The sequence below is a fragment of the Theropithecus gelada genome, chromosome 6 (assembly GCF_003255815.1).
Source record: "Theropithecus gelada isolate Dixy chromosome 6, Tgel_1.0, whole genome shotgun sequence".
NCBI classification, from domain to species: domain Eukaryota; kingdom Metazoa; phylum Chordata; class Mammalia; order Primates; family Cercopithecidae; genus Theropithecus; species Theropithecus gelada.
Window position 1 is genome coordinate 48,122,859 of NC_037673.1, and position 14,477 is coordinate 48,137,335.

Consider the following 14,477-nt stretch of genomic DNA (forward strand, 5'->3'; position numbering starts at 1 on the left):
TTTGGGTAATTCCCAGACAAAGACTTAACAGGCCTGCCTAGAATACTGAGATGCAATTCATTTAATCCATGAGGTGAGATGGATAGTGCTAGGAAAAATGTAAATTTGAAGAATTAACTTTTAAAACATTTAATTCAATACTTCTTAACACTTACACTAGGGACCTTAGTATATACATAGAAAGAGAGAATGCACCTTCTACTTCCAGCCAAAATTTTCTACCCTTGTAAGAGCTTAGGCATAGCTTATCAACCTGAAAGAGCAATTATTTTTCTTGTACAAGTATGGTGTGTTATATAAGCAGGAAGTGCTTAATAGTTGTCATATTTTCCTACCTGCTTGCTGTACTGTACTCTGCTGAAAAGCAGAGAAAGTGTTCAAAAATAACTTGTGTTTAAAGACTGCTTCCTATAACCAAATTTAATTCTTTTCTTGGCTCTTAGTGTATTTTTCAGTCTACATTGATATAAAGACTTCATCTCCTAGGCACTGAAAAAATCAGTATATGAATGTTCAAATAGCAGTTAAAGTACTGCAGTTTTGTTGCTGACAATAGCACCAGTGTATTCCAGTGAACTATGTCTCATTCTCTGCAAATGAATGAACAGTATATAATTTAAAAAATTTTTCTCATTTATTAACTAGTCGGGGGAAACGCTGTACCACTTGTGCACATACCATCCTCTTCCATTAGTGAAAATTAAATGAAGGTTATACCCAGGGTTTGTAAGCGAGGATTGACAAAGCAGCTGGGAGAGATGAGGGAGTTTGTGCAATCAAGACTGAGAGACATTAGCTGATCAAATACTGGTTTCCTTCCCTTTGCATCATTCCCACCTTTGTTACTATTCTTTCAAGATGGTAACTAAGTTCTCACCAAACTCACTGAACTCACCTTATGCCTTTTTTTTTCCACTTTATCTACTATATGCTTATGAGAAAATCCACAAATCTAGCAAAATATCTTATAATATATACATGATTGTACTTGGGTATGCGATGATCAAGATGGTGTTGTGTGTCTGGCTTTTTTTCAGAACTCTTTCTCCTCTCTTTTAGCTCATCGTTTGAAAATATTACTTAAGCATTACTTTTAAAATATGTATTTTTATTTTATCCTTTTATATTGTGCTTTTCCGTAGTTTTGAGAGAAAGGAATTAAAAAAAAAAAAGCTAGCGCCACCAAAAAGGATAAAGATGGAGAAAGCCATAATCCTTCTCCTAATGGATATGCTGTAATCAACAGAAATGTTGTGTGGAGCTAGTGTTTCTATTTCTTTACATTTATAGAAAGGTTCAAGACAACTGCTTTTTCATTATCAATTTTAAGTTGCAAACAAGCAGATTACAAACTGTGGGGAGACCATTACCGTCTGGGAGAATTCACGTTTCTCATGTAGGGGTGAAATAAGAACTACATCCTGAGGTTTTTTGGAAAGAAGCCACTTGTCTTTCCCAGGGGTCTGGTGGGGTTTCCTGAGCTTTTTACTGGCAACACTCAAGTGTTGTTTATGGGACCATGCCAAGACGCCATGGGATTGAGATACTCTCATTTGGCTGGCAGGCCGGTCTGGCTCTCTCCTTGGTGCTGGCTGCTTCCAAGGAGCTTGCTTCTCTGGGCTTTGTTTTTAGCAAGACACAGAGAAAAGGGGTTATCCTGCAAAGTCCTTAATGGATTTACATCCCCAAATGAGCACTTGGCTTTGTTATCCCAAATTGACTCACCTCCCTATGAAGTTTTTCTGAATTGCCACTGCCGTATAACACCTAAATTTTACTTTTTCCTTGGCACTTAGCAGGTTTTGTATGGCTTTGAAATTCATATTGTGATTTGGTTTCTACTGAATCTATAAGCCACTTTAGAGCAAGCACCTGAAAATTCTCTTATCCCAACAGTGCCTAAGTTGTAATAAGTTCTTGAAAATATTGTTTGATGATAGGAGTGTTTTCCTGTCTTCTTCCCTGCAAGTGATACATAGAGTTTTTAAATTATAAGATCCTGTCATATTTAGACAATGTTTAAGATAATAGATTTACATATGTGGCCCACAGTTGGCAAGTATATTATTTTTATATTTCTCTTCCTTTTCCAATAATTACACAAAACCCCCTGTTGTTCTCTGCCTGTCTCCTCTCTCTGTCTCTTTCTCTCTCTCACACACACACACACATACACACACAAACGGATACAAGATCACAGTTTCACTCCCAAACACACTCCCGTCTTTCAATGGGATCCTAACATTAGAGGTCAAGAGCATAGAATCTGAAGCTAAACTGCCTCAGATCCTATACCAGCTCCCTTAATTAATACCTACATGACAGTGAAAAATGTCACGTGAGTACGCGAGGCCGGGCACGGTGGCTCATGCCTGTAATCCCAGCACTTTGAGAGGCTGAGGCAGGTGGATCACCTGAGGTCAGGAGTTCGAGACCAGCCTGGCCAACATGATGACGCTCCATCTCTACTAAAGATACAAAAATTAGCAGGGCATGGTGGCGGGCACCTGTAATCCCAGCTCCTTGGGTGTCTGGAGTATTGCTTGAACCCGGAGGAGGAGGTTGCAGTGAGCGGAGATCACACCATTGCACTCTAGCCTGGACGACAAGAGTGAAACTCCATCTAAAAAACAGAAAAGAAAAGGAAAATGTCATGTCATGTGTATCTCTGTGCCTCAGTTTTTGATTGAGAAAATGAGGATAAAAATAGAAAGTAACCTCATATTTTGTTGAGTTAATCACATAAAGCCTTTAAAAGAATGTCTGGCTCATAATTAGCATATTAATATTTTTCATTGTTACTACTTTGGGGAATGGTTTAGCAAAAGCGTTAGTCGTCTCAGCAGTCATCAGTTCAGACTTACAAAACATGCAATCTCAACTCATGAGGGAAGTGGCAGTGGTAGCAGAAGCAAGAACCTAACTAGAAAAGCTAGATCCTCTTCTTAATTGAGGGAGTCCAAATCACCAACCTTTACTTCTTTAATGGAAAAGATGTTGGCCAATAAAAAGCAACTAATTTAACTAAATAAGTGTCTTTGGGCTGCAAAGAGCTTTATAAATCCTTACATTTTTGATGTATAACTTGCACAACCTGAATTTTATGTAACTTTGCACAATAACTCCTGAAATTTTATGTTTGGAAAATCTAAGGAGAGGATCTGATGTTGGATACATAAGAATAGAAATGAGTCACAGCAGGATAATGTTAAAAGAAAAGACAATTATTAGGTACAATAGCTTGGTTCTAAAATGATGTTTTCTGTAGCTTCATATTTGTACTATTTCTAGGTTACCCTCATAAAAGGCCTGCCAGTGAATAAAATAGGTCATCTATTGCTCCATATTTAAAATGATTTCAGAAGTGCATAAAGTGATGGCTAAAAGTGGAGTTCCAGACTTGAAGATCACAGCCAATTTTGTTTGTTTGTTTGTTTTGCTTTGTCACCCAGGCTGGCATGCAGTGGTGCAATCATAGCTCACTGCAATCTCAAACTCCTGGGCTCAGAAGATCCTCCTGCCTCAGCCTCCCAGGTAGCTCGGACTACAGGTGCACGCCACCATGGCTGGCTAAATTTTTTTTTATTTTAGTAGAGACAGGGTCTCCCTATGTTGCCCAGGCTGGTCTTGAACTCTGGTCTCAAGTGATCCTCCTGTCTCAGCCTCCCAAAGACCTAGGATTGCAGGTGTGAGCAACTGCAACTGGTCCAAAAGAGGCTTTAGGGCTTAGCTTCAATGAAGCCAAGTGTTTGGCAGTGGTAACTCTGTCTTATTTGAAGGATCCCCAAAATATGTCTATTAATGGGGAATTTTTTTTTTACCTGAAACTGTGGAATAAGCCCTAAAGCATGGCTTCCAAGGTTATTTAATAACTGACACCTCTTATAAGTTGGTAAATCTGGTCTAGAGCATGCTCCACCATTTGTCCTGGCACAGATGTATACTGGACTACTTCAATTTTACATAAATAAGGGTAAACCTGGAAGTAGAAAGTTATGTTTACAATAAACTTTGCCTAGAAATCATTCCAGCTACTTATGCTACATTTTTTTAAAATCCCAAAACTTTGTGGCTTAAAGCAACATCAATCATTTATTTTGCTCATGAGTCTGCAATTAGGGCAGGACTTGGTAAGGTGGCTTATCTCTATGAGCACCAGCCGAAATGGCTTGATTGGGACTTAAGGATCCATTTCCAAAATGCACATGGTTGGCAAGTTGCAGTTGGCGATTAGCTGGGAATTCAGCCAGGGCTGCAGACTGAGGGTTTTCCTCATAGCATTGAAAGCCAAGCTTCAAGAAGAAAGGTTTAAGCAGCTTGGTCAGAGGGTATATGGCTTCTTATGAGCTTGCCCTATTATATTGCATTAGTAACTAGGAAAGTCATTAAGACCAGCTCACATTCAAAGGGAGGGGAGTTAGGCTCTATCTTTACTATCCTGCAGAAGTTATCATGCCGAAATCTCTAGGTATAAGTGAGGCTATTTATGATCTCTCTCTTATATACAGTAATGCATCCTTTATTGACAGGGATACACTCTGAGAAATGAACTATTAGGCAACTTTGTCGTTGGGCAAATATCATAGAGTATTTACACAAAACTAGATGGTATAGCCTAGTATACTTCTAGGCTATATGATATAGCCTATTGTTTATAGACTGCAAACCTGTTCAGCATGTTTCTCTACTGAATTTTGTAGGTAATTGTAACACAATGGTATTTGTGTATCTAAAATAGCTACACAAAGCAAAGGTACAATAAAAATATGGTTAAAAAGGATTACAAATGATACACCTGTATAGGCCAGCTCCATTATCATTTTATTGGACCACTGTCATGTATTTGGTCTATCACTGGTCAAAATGTTGCTATGCTATATATGACTGTATCTTAATTGTGATTTTCTTATGTTTCTTTTAGGCAAGTGAATCTTGTTTGATATACCAAAGAGGTATCGTTTTTCTGGTTCTTTTTCTGGTCAGTCTTTTTTTTTCTATTGACATTTAGTGATAACATCATCTGCATATTTTCACATATGTAAGAAATTGAAATGGCCCCTGAAGAAACTGGATCTCTTAATTTGTTTCTTGCACTTTAATTGTAGATTACAGTTATATTTCCTTAATGAGATTGTGAGCTCTTTGATACCAGGGACAATGCCTTGCTTCTCTTATCTCCAGCACCTATCAGAATATGTGGCACATCCGAGTGAATGCTATTATTTGAATGTAAGGAAACTAAAATGATGTTGTTAAGAAATATAAGATAAAACTCACCAGCTTCACACACACACAAAAATACCACACGTACCTGGCATCTTCAGGAAGATGAAGAGCACCTGAAAAGTTGTGCTCTACAAAGAAAGAAGAATCATCTCACTTAGCAGCCACTCCATTCTCCTCAGTATGTTGAAAATAGTATCACATTATAGGTGGTGTATGATATGAAAAGGCCAGGAATCCTGATAATCTGTTGGGTGAACAAAACCTATCAGCAGCATTTTGATGAAGGAAATGATATGCTAGCACAAGAGAGAACTGACTTGATCCAGCAGTGACTCAATTTATTTTCAAAGGAAGACTTTTTATCATGTGCATCAGAGCTTTAATCTTTTGCTTGTCACTTGATGATCTGCTCAGAAAACTTCAAATTTATGAATCAAAATGACCATAAGCTTTCTTAGGACTGTCTATTTTCCTGAAATGATCATTTAGTTTAATAAAGATGTATTTAATGCCATTTGATGTGCCAGAAACCATGTTCATGGTGCTGCCTGAAACACTGCCAATCTAATTATTCAGCTTTTTTCATTTAGTAATGTGCATTTATGTTTCTTAGATCTCTTTTCATGGCTTGATTATCTCATTTCTTTTTAGCACTGAATAATACTCCATTGTTTGCTTGTAGCAAAGTTTATTTATCCACTCAACTACTGAAAGACAACTTTGTTGCTTCCAAGTTTTTGGCAATTTTAAATAAAGCTGCTATAAATATTTGTATACAGAGTTTGGTGTAGACGTAAGTTCTCAAGTCATTTGGGTAGATAACCAAAGATCACAATTGATGAATCATATGGTTAGTTCCATAAGACACTGTCAAACTTTTCCACAGTGACTATATCATTTTGCATTTCCATCAGCAGTGAAGGAGAGTTCCTGTTCCATCCTCGTTAGCATTTAATGTTGTCAAAGTTTGAAATTTTAATCATTCAAATAAGTGTGGAGTAGTGTCTCACTGTCATGTTAATATGCAATTCCCTAATGACATATGCTTTTGCACATCTTTTCATATGCTTACTTGCTATCTGGATTATCTTCTTTGTTTAGATGTCTATCAAGACCTTTGGCCCATTTTAAAAATTAGATTGTTCACTTTCTTAGTTTTGAGTTTTAAAAGTTCCTTTTTTATTTTGGCTAACAGTCTTTTATCAGATGTGTCTTTTGCAAATATTTTCTTTTAGTCCATGACTTTTCATACTTGCTTGTCTTTCCCAGGGCAGGGATTTTTAATTTTAATGAAGTCCCACTTATGAATTATTTCATTGATGAATAGTGTCTTTGGTGTTGTATCTAAACAGTCATTGTGGTATTCAAGGTCACGTAGGTTTTCTCCCATGTTGTCTCCTAGGAATTTTACAGCTCTGATTTTACATTTTGGTTTATGAACTGTTTTGAGTTAATTTCTGTGAAGGGTATGAGGTCTAGATTTATTGTTTTACATGTGGATGCCCAGTCATTTCAGTACCATTTGTTGAAAATACTATTTATTCCACTTTATTGCCTTTGTTCTTTTGTCAAAGATCAGTTGACTATATTTATGTGGGTCTATTTCCGGACTCTCTATTCTGTGCCATTGATCTAGTTGTCTGTTCTTTTGCCAATATCACACTCTCTTGATTGCCCTAGTTTTATATTATTGGAGGTGTGTATTGTCAGCCCTCTGATTTTATTATTCTTCAATATTGAGTTGGCTATTCTGGGGCAGTATTTCCACATAAATTTTAGAATCAGATTGTTGATATCTACAAAATTACTTTCCTAGATTTTGATTGAGATTATGTTGTATTTATATATCAAGTTGGGAAGAACTGATATCTTGACAATACTGGGTCTTCCTATCTATGAACATGGAATATCTCTCCTTTTAGTTCTTTGATATTTTTAATGAACTTTTAGTTTTACTTTTACAAGCCTTATACATATTTAATTAGGTTTATATCTAAGTGTTTTATTTTGGAGATATTACTATAAATGTTAATGTGTTTTTAATTTCAAATTCTACCTATTCATTGCTGGTATATAAGAAAAAAATTGACTTTAACCTTGTATACTGAAATGTTGCCAAAATTGCTTATCAGTTCTAGGAGGGATTTTTCTTGTTGACTCTTTTGAATTTTCTATATACAATCATGTTATCTGCAAACAAAGACAGTTTGATTTCTTCCTTTTAAATTTTTAAAAATCTTGTCTCACTGCATTATCTAGGACGTTCATTATGATGTTAAAAAGCAGTGGTGGGAGAGGATATCTTTGCTGTATTCCTGCTCTTGGAGAGAAAACTTCAAATTTTTCACCATTAAGTGTGTTAGCTGTAGGTTTCTTATAAATGTTGTTTTTACAAGTGGAGGCTATGCCCCTCTACTCCTAGTTTACTGAGAATTTTTAATCATAAATAGGTACTGGTGCTTGTGACGTGTTTGTTCTGCATCTATTTATATCTTCATATGATTTTGTTTTCTATTGTCTGTTAATATGATAATTATATTAATTGATTTTTGAAGTGTTCAAATAGACTTACATTTCTGCAATAAATCCCACTTGATCATGTTGTATAATTCCTTTTTTTAAAACATTGTTGGATTTGATTTGCTTATAATTTGTTGAGAATTTTTGCAGCTATGTTCATGAGAGGTGTTGGTCTATAGCTTTCTTTTGTTGTGATGTAGTCGTTTGAGTTTGATATAGGGGAGTGCTGAGCTCATAGAATGAGATAGGAAGTCTTTCCTTGCTTATATCTTCTGAAAGAGATTTCAGAGAATTGGTTTAATTTCTTCCTTGAATATTTGGTAGTTTTCACCAGTGAACCCATCTTGGTGCTTGCATTTTGGAAGATAGTTAACTGTTGATTAAATTCCTTTAACAAATATATTCAGGTCTATTTAGATTGTCTATTTATTCTTGTGTGAGTTTTGGCAAGTTGTGTCTTTCAAAAACTTGATCCATTTCACCTAGATTATCAAATTTGTGGGCATGGGCTTTGTTCATAATATGCCTTTATTATCCTTTTAATGTCCATAGGATCTGTATGTCTCCTCTTTCATTTCTGATATTATTAATTTGTGTCTTCTTGTTTTTTTCCTTAGTTATTCTGGCTATAAACTTGTTAATTTTATTGATCTTTTCAAAGAAGCAGCTATTAGTCTTACTGATTTTCTGTATTAATTTCCTGTTTTACATTTTATTGATTTGTGCTCTAATTTTTAAAATTATTTCTTTCTTCTGCTTACTTTGAATTTAATTTACTCCTCTTTTTCTAGTTTTCCTAAGGTGAAAGTTTAGATTATTAATTTTAGAACTTTCTTTAATGTATGCATTTCATGCTATAAATTTCCCTGTAAGCACTGCTTTTCCCACATTCCACAAATACTGATAATTTGTGTTTTCATTTATTTTTACTTTCTCCTGAGATTTCTTTTATGACCCACATGTTACTTAGAAGTCTGTTGTTTAATCTTCAAGAATTTTGGAATTTTCCAACTATCTTTCTATTATGGAATTGTAATTTAACTTTACTGTGGTCTGAGAGCAGATATTGTAGGTTTTCTATTCTTTTACATTTGTTAAAGCATGTTTTATGACCCAGAAAATTGTCTGTCTTGGTAAATGTTCCCTATGAGTTTGAGAAGAATGTGTGTTCTACTGTTGTTTGATAATGTGGTCTATAGATGTCAATTGTATCAGTTGGTTGTTAGTACTTTTGAGTTCAACTATGTCCTTAATGATTCTTTTGCCAGCCAGATAGGGTTTTGTGTTTGTTTGTTTTGAGACGGAGTCTTGCTCTGTTGCCCAGGCTGGAGTACAGTGGTGCAATCTCAGCTCACTGAAACCTCTGCCTCCCAGGTTCAAGTGATTCTCCCACCTCAGCCTCCCGAGTAGTTGGGACTACAGGTGTGTGCCACTACACCCGGCTAATTTTTTGTATTTTTTTTTAATAGAGTCGGGGTTTCACCATGTTAGCCAGGTTGGTCTAGATCTCCTGACCTTGTGATCTGCCCTCCTCGGCCTCCCCCAGATAGGGGTCTTAAAGTCTCCAACTATAATAATGGATTAATCTATTTCTCCATGCAGTTCTCACATTTTTTTGTCTCATATATGTTGATGCTGTATGTTAGGCACCTACACGTTAAGGATTGTTTTATCTTCTTAAAGTATTGACCCCTTTAGCATTATATAATGGCTTTTTTATCCTTGATAACTTTCCATGAAGTTAGTTGTCTAAAGTTAATAGTTAATATAGCAATGACCACTTTATTTTTATTAGTATTATCATTTTATATATATATATATATATATATATATATCCTTTTACCTTTAATCTATATGTATCTTTATATTTAAAGTGGATTTCTTATAGACAACATACAGTTGGGTCTTGTTTGTTTTTTTTTTTTTTTTTTTAATCTACTCTGACAATCTCTGTCATTTAATTGGCTTATTCAGGCCTTTGTTGTTTAAAGAGATTATTGATATAGTTGGACTAATATCTACCATATTTGTTACTGTTTTCTATTTGTTGCCCTTGTTCTTTTCTCCTATATTTGTCATTTACACTTTTTCTGACTTTTGCTTTTTTTTTTTTTTTTTTTCCAGAGAGAGCCTCACTCTCTCGCCTAGACTGGAGTACAGTGGCATGATCACAGCTCACTGCAGTCTTGAACTCCTGGGCTCAAGTGATCCTTCCACTTCAGCCTCCTAAGTAGCTGGGACTACAGGTGTACACCACCACACCTGGCTAAGTTTTTAAATTTTTTGTAGAGACAGGTTCTCTGTTGGTTTCCCAGGCTCTTCTGTTATTTTAATTGAGCATTTCATATGATTTTATTTTCTCTTCTTTCTTAGTATATAAATTGTCTCCTTTTAAAAAACTTTTTAGTGACTTCCCTATCACATTTATAACTAATACATGTCCAGTTTCAAATAACACTATACTACTTCATGAGTTGTTCAAGTAACCTATAATAATAAAATATTCTACATTTATCACTCTTATCTCTTGTATCTTTGCTGGTATTTATTTCACTTGAATATATATGTTATATATTACATACATGTTTGCATGCATAATCAAATACAGTGTTATATTTGAAGCAAACTATTTTCTGTTAGATTAGTTAAGAAAAAAAGATAAAAGTTTTCATTTATTTTCACTTATTCATTCTTTGGTGATCTTCCTTTCTTCACGTAGATACAAGTTTCTGACATATCATTTTCCTTCTCTTTGAATAAGTCTGTTTAATATTTCTTCCAAGGCAGCTCTACTGGTAAAAAATTCCCTCAATCTTTGTCTAACATAATCCTTATTTCTCTTTCACTTTTAAAGAGTAATTTTTCAGAGTACCTAACTTTAGGTTGGTAGTTTTCTCTCTCATCACGTTAAATGTTGCATTGCATTCTCTTCTTACTTGCATGGTTTCTGCATAGTCAGATATAATTCTTATCTTTGTTTCTCTTTAGTTAAGGTATTTTTCTCCCTGATTTCTTTCAAGGTTTTTTTTTTAAATTTATCTTTGATTTTTCTAAAGCTTGAATATAATAAGTCTAGGTGGTTGAGGTTTTTTGCTCTTTGGATTTTGTTTTGTTTTTTGTTTGTTTGTTTGATTTATCCTGCTTTATGTTCTCTGAGTTTCCTGCATCTGTGTTTGGTGCCTGACATTAAACTGGGGAAAGTCTCAGTCCTTATTGCTTCAAATATTGTTTCCGTTCCTTTCTCGTTTTCTCTCATTACATCATTTGTAGTTGTTCCACAGTTCTTGTTTCCATTCATGTTCCATTCGGCTCATATTCTGTTCTTGTTTTTTCACTTTGCCTTTCAGTTTTGGAGGTTTCTATTGTCATATCCTTTAGCTCAGAGATTCTTCCCTCAGCCATGTCCAATATACTAATGAGCCCATCAAAGGCATTCTTCATCTTGTTACATTTTTATTCTATCTCTAGCATTTTGTTTTCTTTTTGTAATTTCAACTTTTATTTTAGATACAAGGAATATGTGTATAGGCGATCCTTTCTTAGAATTTCCATCTCTCTGCTGACATTATCTATGTGTTCTTGCATGTTGTCTACTTTTTCCATTAAAGCCCTTAGCATATTTAATTATAGCTTTTCTAAAAAATATCCTGGTCCAATAATTCCTATATGACTGCCATATCTGACTCAGATTCTGATGCTTTTTCAGTTTCTTCTATGTGTTTATAATGCGTTATAATCTTTTGCCAAAGGTGGGCACGAAGTACTGGTTAAAAGGAACTGCAGCAAATGGCCTTTAGTAATTTAGTGGTAAGATGTCAGGGAAGGAGACGCAATCTATAGTCCTAAGATTAGGTCTCAGCTTTTTTGTGGAGCCTGTACCCCTTCTCAGTCTTCATCTTGCTTCAGGTGGGACAGAATGCCTAGTGGGGGCTGGCTGGAAGTTGGATTTCCCTGCCCTATGTTAGGCTCTGATCAAATAGTTTCTCCTGAGGACAGGACTTGTTAAGAAGAACAGGATGCTCTGATGTATTTCAAAGTGGTTTCTTTTCTACTCCCCATGCCAGAAGCACAAGGGAATTTTTCTCTGCTCTTCACTGTGAGGACCTGATGGAGCTCCTGGAAATACAACTCACAAAGTTTTTTTTTTTTTCTCTCTCTCTCTCTCTCTCACACACACACACACACACACACAGTCTCTCTCACACACGCACACACACATACACACACACCTGAGTTCCCCTAGTGTTTTTATCTCTTAGATTTGTCTACATGGAGCCTCCAGGGTAATTTTTCAATTACACTTCAGGTTTTCCTACCCCAGCTTTGGTTCCTGTGGAAGATTCTACTCATGGCCTTCCGCTGTGGAAATTTGTGATTCTCTGCAGCCACCTTTCTGTTTCTTCCATTTTAAGGGTAACAGTTCACCCTGTGTCCTCACTTCCCTGACAGATCTAAGACGAGTTGTTAATTTTTCAGTTTGTTCAGCTTTCTGCTTCTTGTTAGGACGAGGTTGTGACTCCTAAGCTCCTCACAGCCTGAACTACAAGCCAGAAGTCCTGATTCATTACATCTATAATGACGAATATCTGGATTCCAACAAAAGAACCAGGCACTTAGATACTTTGACAGCAATAGCTATTGAAATACAAGTTTTAAGTAAATTCTGGTCTTTGAATACCATCGGTTTAATAAATGTTTGAAGGATATATTGGGAAGAATTTAGGCAACCTTTTCACCTGGAGAATACATGAATATCTTACAAAGGTAGACATTCAATTAGAAGAGACAGAAAAAAAAATAAAAGAAAAAGAAAAAAAAGAAAATTGTGACTTCTGTACCGACTGATGCCAACACCATCATTTCTTTTATTTCGTAAAGCTAATGTTTGAGTCTTTCCCCATGGTTTTCATCTCTGTGAAAAAAGTACTATTGATACCTTAACTCTAACATGAAGAATATGTACATGGAGGCTTGTACTTCTAACTACCGGGAACAGAATGTGTTATCTTTTAGGGAAAAGCTGTTTTATTGTTGCAGTCGTTGTGACTGGTATTGAATCCTTGGGAGCAGGCAGCATGTGGCACAGCTTGACCTTTCAGATCAGGCAGATTAAGAACATTATATTTTCCACCCAGTCAATGCAGGGCCTATGGTTAATGATTACTTAGAGCCTAAATCCCACAGCTGATTTTCTGTCATTTGGAAATGATCAGAGCCCATGTCCAGCAAAATCTGGCAGTGACATTTTTGGCAAGCTCTTTCAACAGCAGATGCTTTCAGGAAAGACAGAGGGCAAATGGGGATGTGGGGAGGAAAATCCTATATTTCATGTAAAATTTATTTTGCGTCTAGTTCAATCATGCACCTTCATTCTTTCAAAGTGATGTGTTGATACTGGTGACTTTTAGCATGGTAATATATTACATGTCATTATTAGGATAAAATGGCATTGTCTGCTTGCTTATTCTAATTTCATAATTGCACATTCTCTTTCTATTGAAAAATAGCATTCATTGTGAGAAGAACACTAAAATAACTTCAACACTTCAAGCAACAACTTTTTCATTAACATTCATCATAATAAGTTTCATACGTCACTAAAAAGAAAAACCTGAAAGGCCTATCTTTATTAATATAGAGAAGAGAAGAGAGAGAAGTAGAATCAAGGTGAGGAGTCATATAAACAAAATAAAGTGAATTTCCTTCCAATAGCAGTGTCTGGTAAATATTCCCTCCCACTGTTCATTGTTTCTGTTCTTATTCTGGCTTCCCCCCCGCCCCCTTATCCTTCTTTAAATTCAAACTGTAAATTCTGGTATAGAGTAGACAGTACTGTATGTCTACTAGACAAAGGGCCTGGGCTAAGTTGGGGTTGACTAATGTTTCTAGCCTGCAAGATTTTCCTTATGGCTCTCATTAGGCACTACACCTTGTGCCACAAAAAGCCAAAAATAGGCCTTGGTGACTATGTTTCCCTGTATGTAGAGTGTGATCCAAAAATGCAATGCATACAAGTAGATCTCTGATCAAAACTGCAAAAGACCCAGAGTTAACTTTTGGTCCTGCTAATTCTATTTTTCTGAACTTCTGCCTTTGTATTTTTCATTCAATCACACAGGGCCCTGATAGTGGCCTATTTACAGCTATACAAATCTACTAATTTCACCTAACAACACCCTTAACAAGTACTCCATTCTCCAAAACTAAATATCTGTCACTCATCCAACTCATCCACAGTCTAAATTCTGATTATTCTGAGTTCTGTTATTGTCAACAATATCTTTATTATATTCTATGATTATTCTCCTATACATCAGATTATGAATGACTGATAGATAACACTTTCTTAAAGTATCCACATGTAAGAGAAGTACCTATTGATCCTTTTGTAGTTCATAAACAGGATGATTGGGTTTTCACATTTATTGTGAGATGTGCTTTCCTCCAACCTTGTTATGATGTTGATCCATCTGATGTGAACTTAGGCAAAAAAAGAAGTATCTATTGGCATAAATTATTATTGAACAATAAAATTGCTAAATTGGAAGATAAATAGTACACGTATCAAACACTTGATAATTCTTCTCTTTCGCCTGCTATATGTGATATAAGCAGCTGTATTAAAGTTGCCTAAAAATGTGAAAATAGACAGTAGAAGGCAATAGAAACTTCCATAATTGACATGCGGCTTCCCTCAGGTCCAAGGGAACTGCTTCACTTGTCATCTCCCA

General features: G+C 35.6%; 1 pseudogene; it reads left to right on the forward strand.

Annotated features, from left to right (window-relative positions):
• Positions 1-14,126: 14,126 nt before the first annotated feature.
• LOC112627295 lies at positions 14,127-14,222 on the forward strand (annotated as a pseudogene).
• The last annotated feature ends 255 nt before the right edge of the window (positions 14,223-14,477 follow it).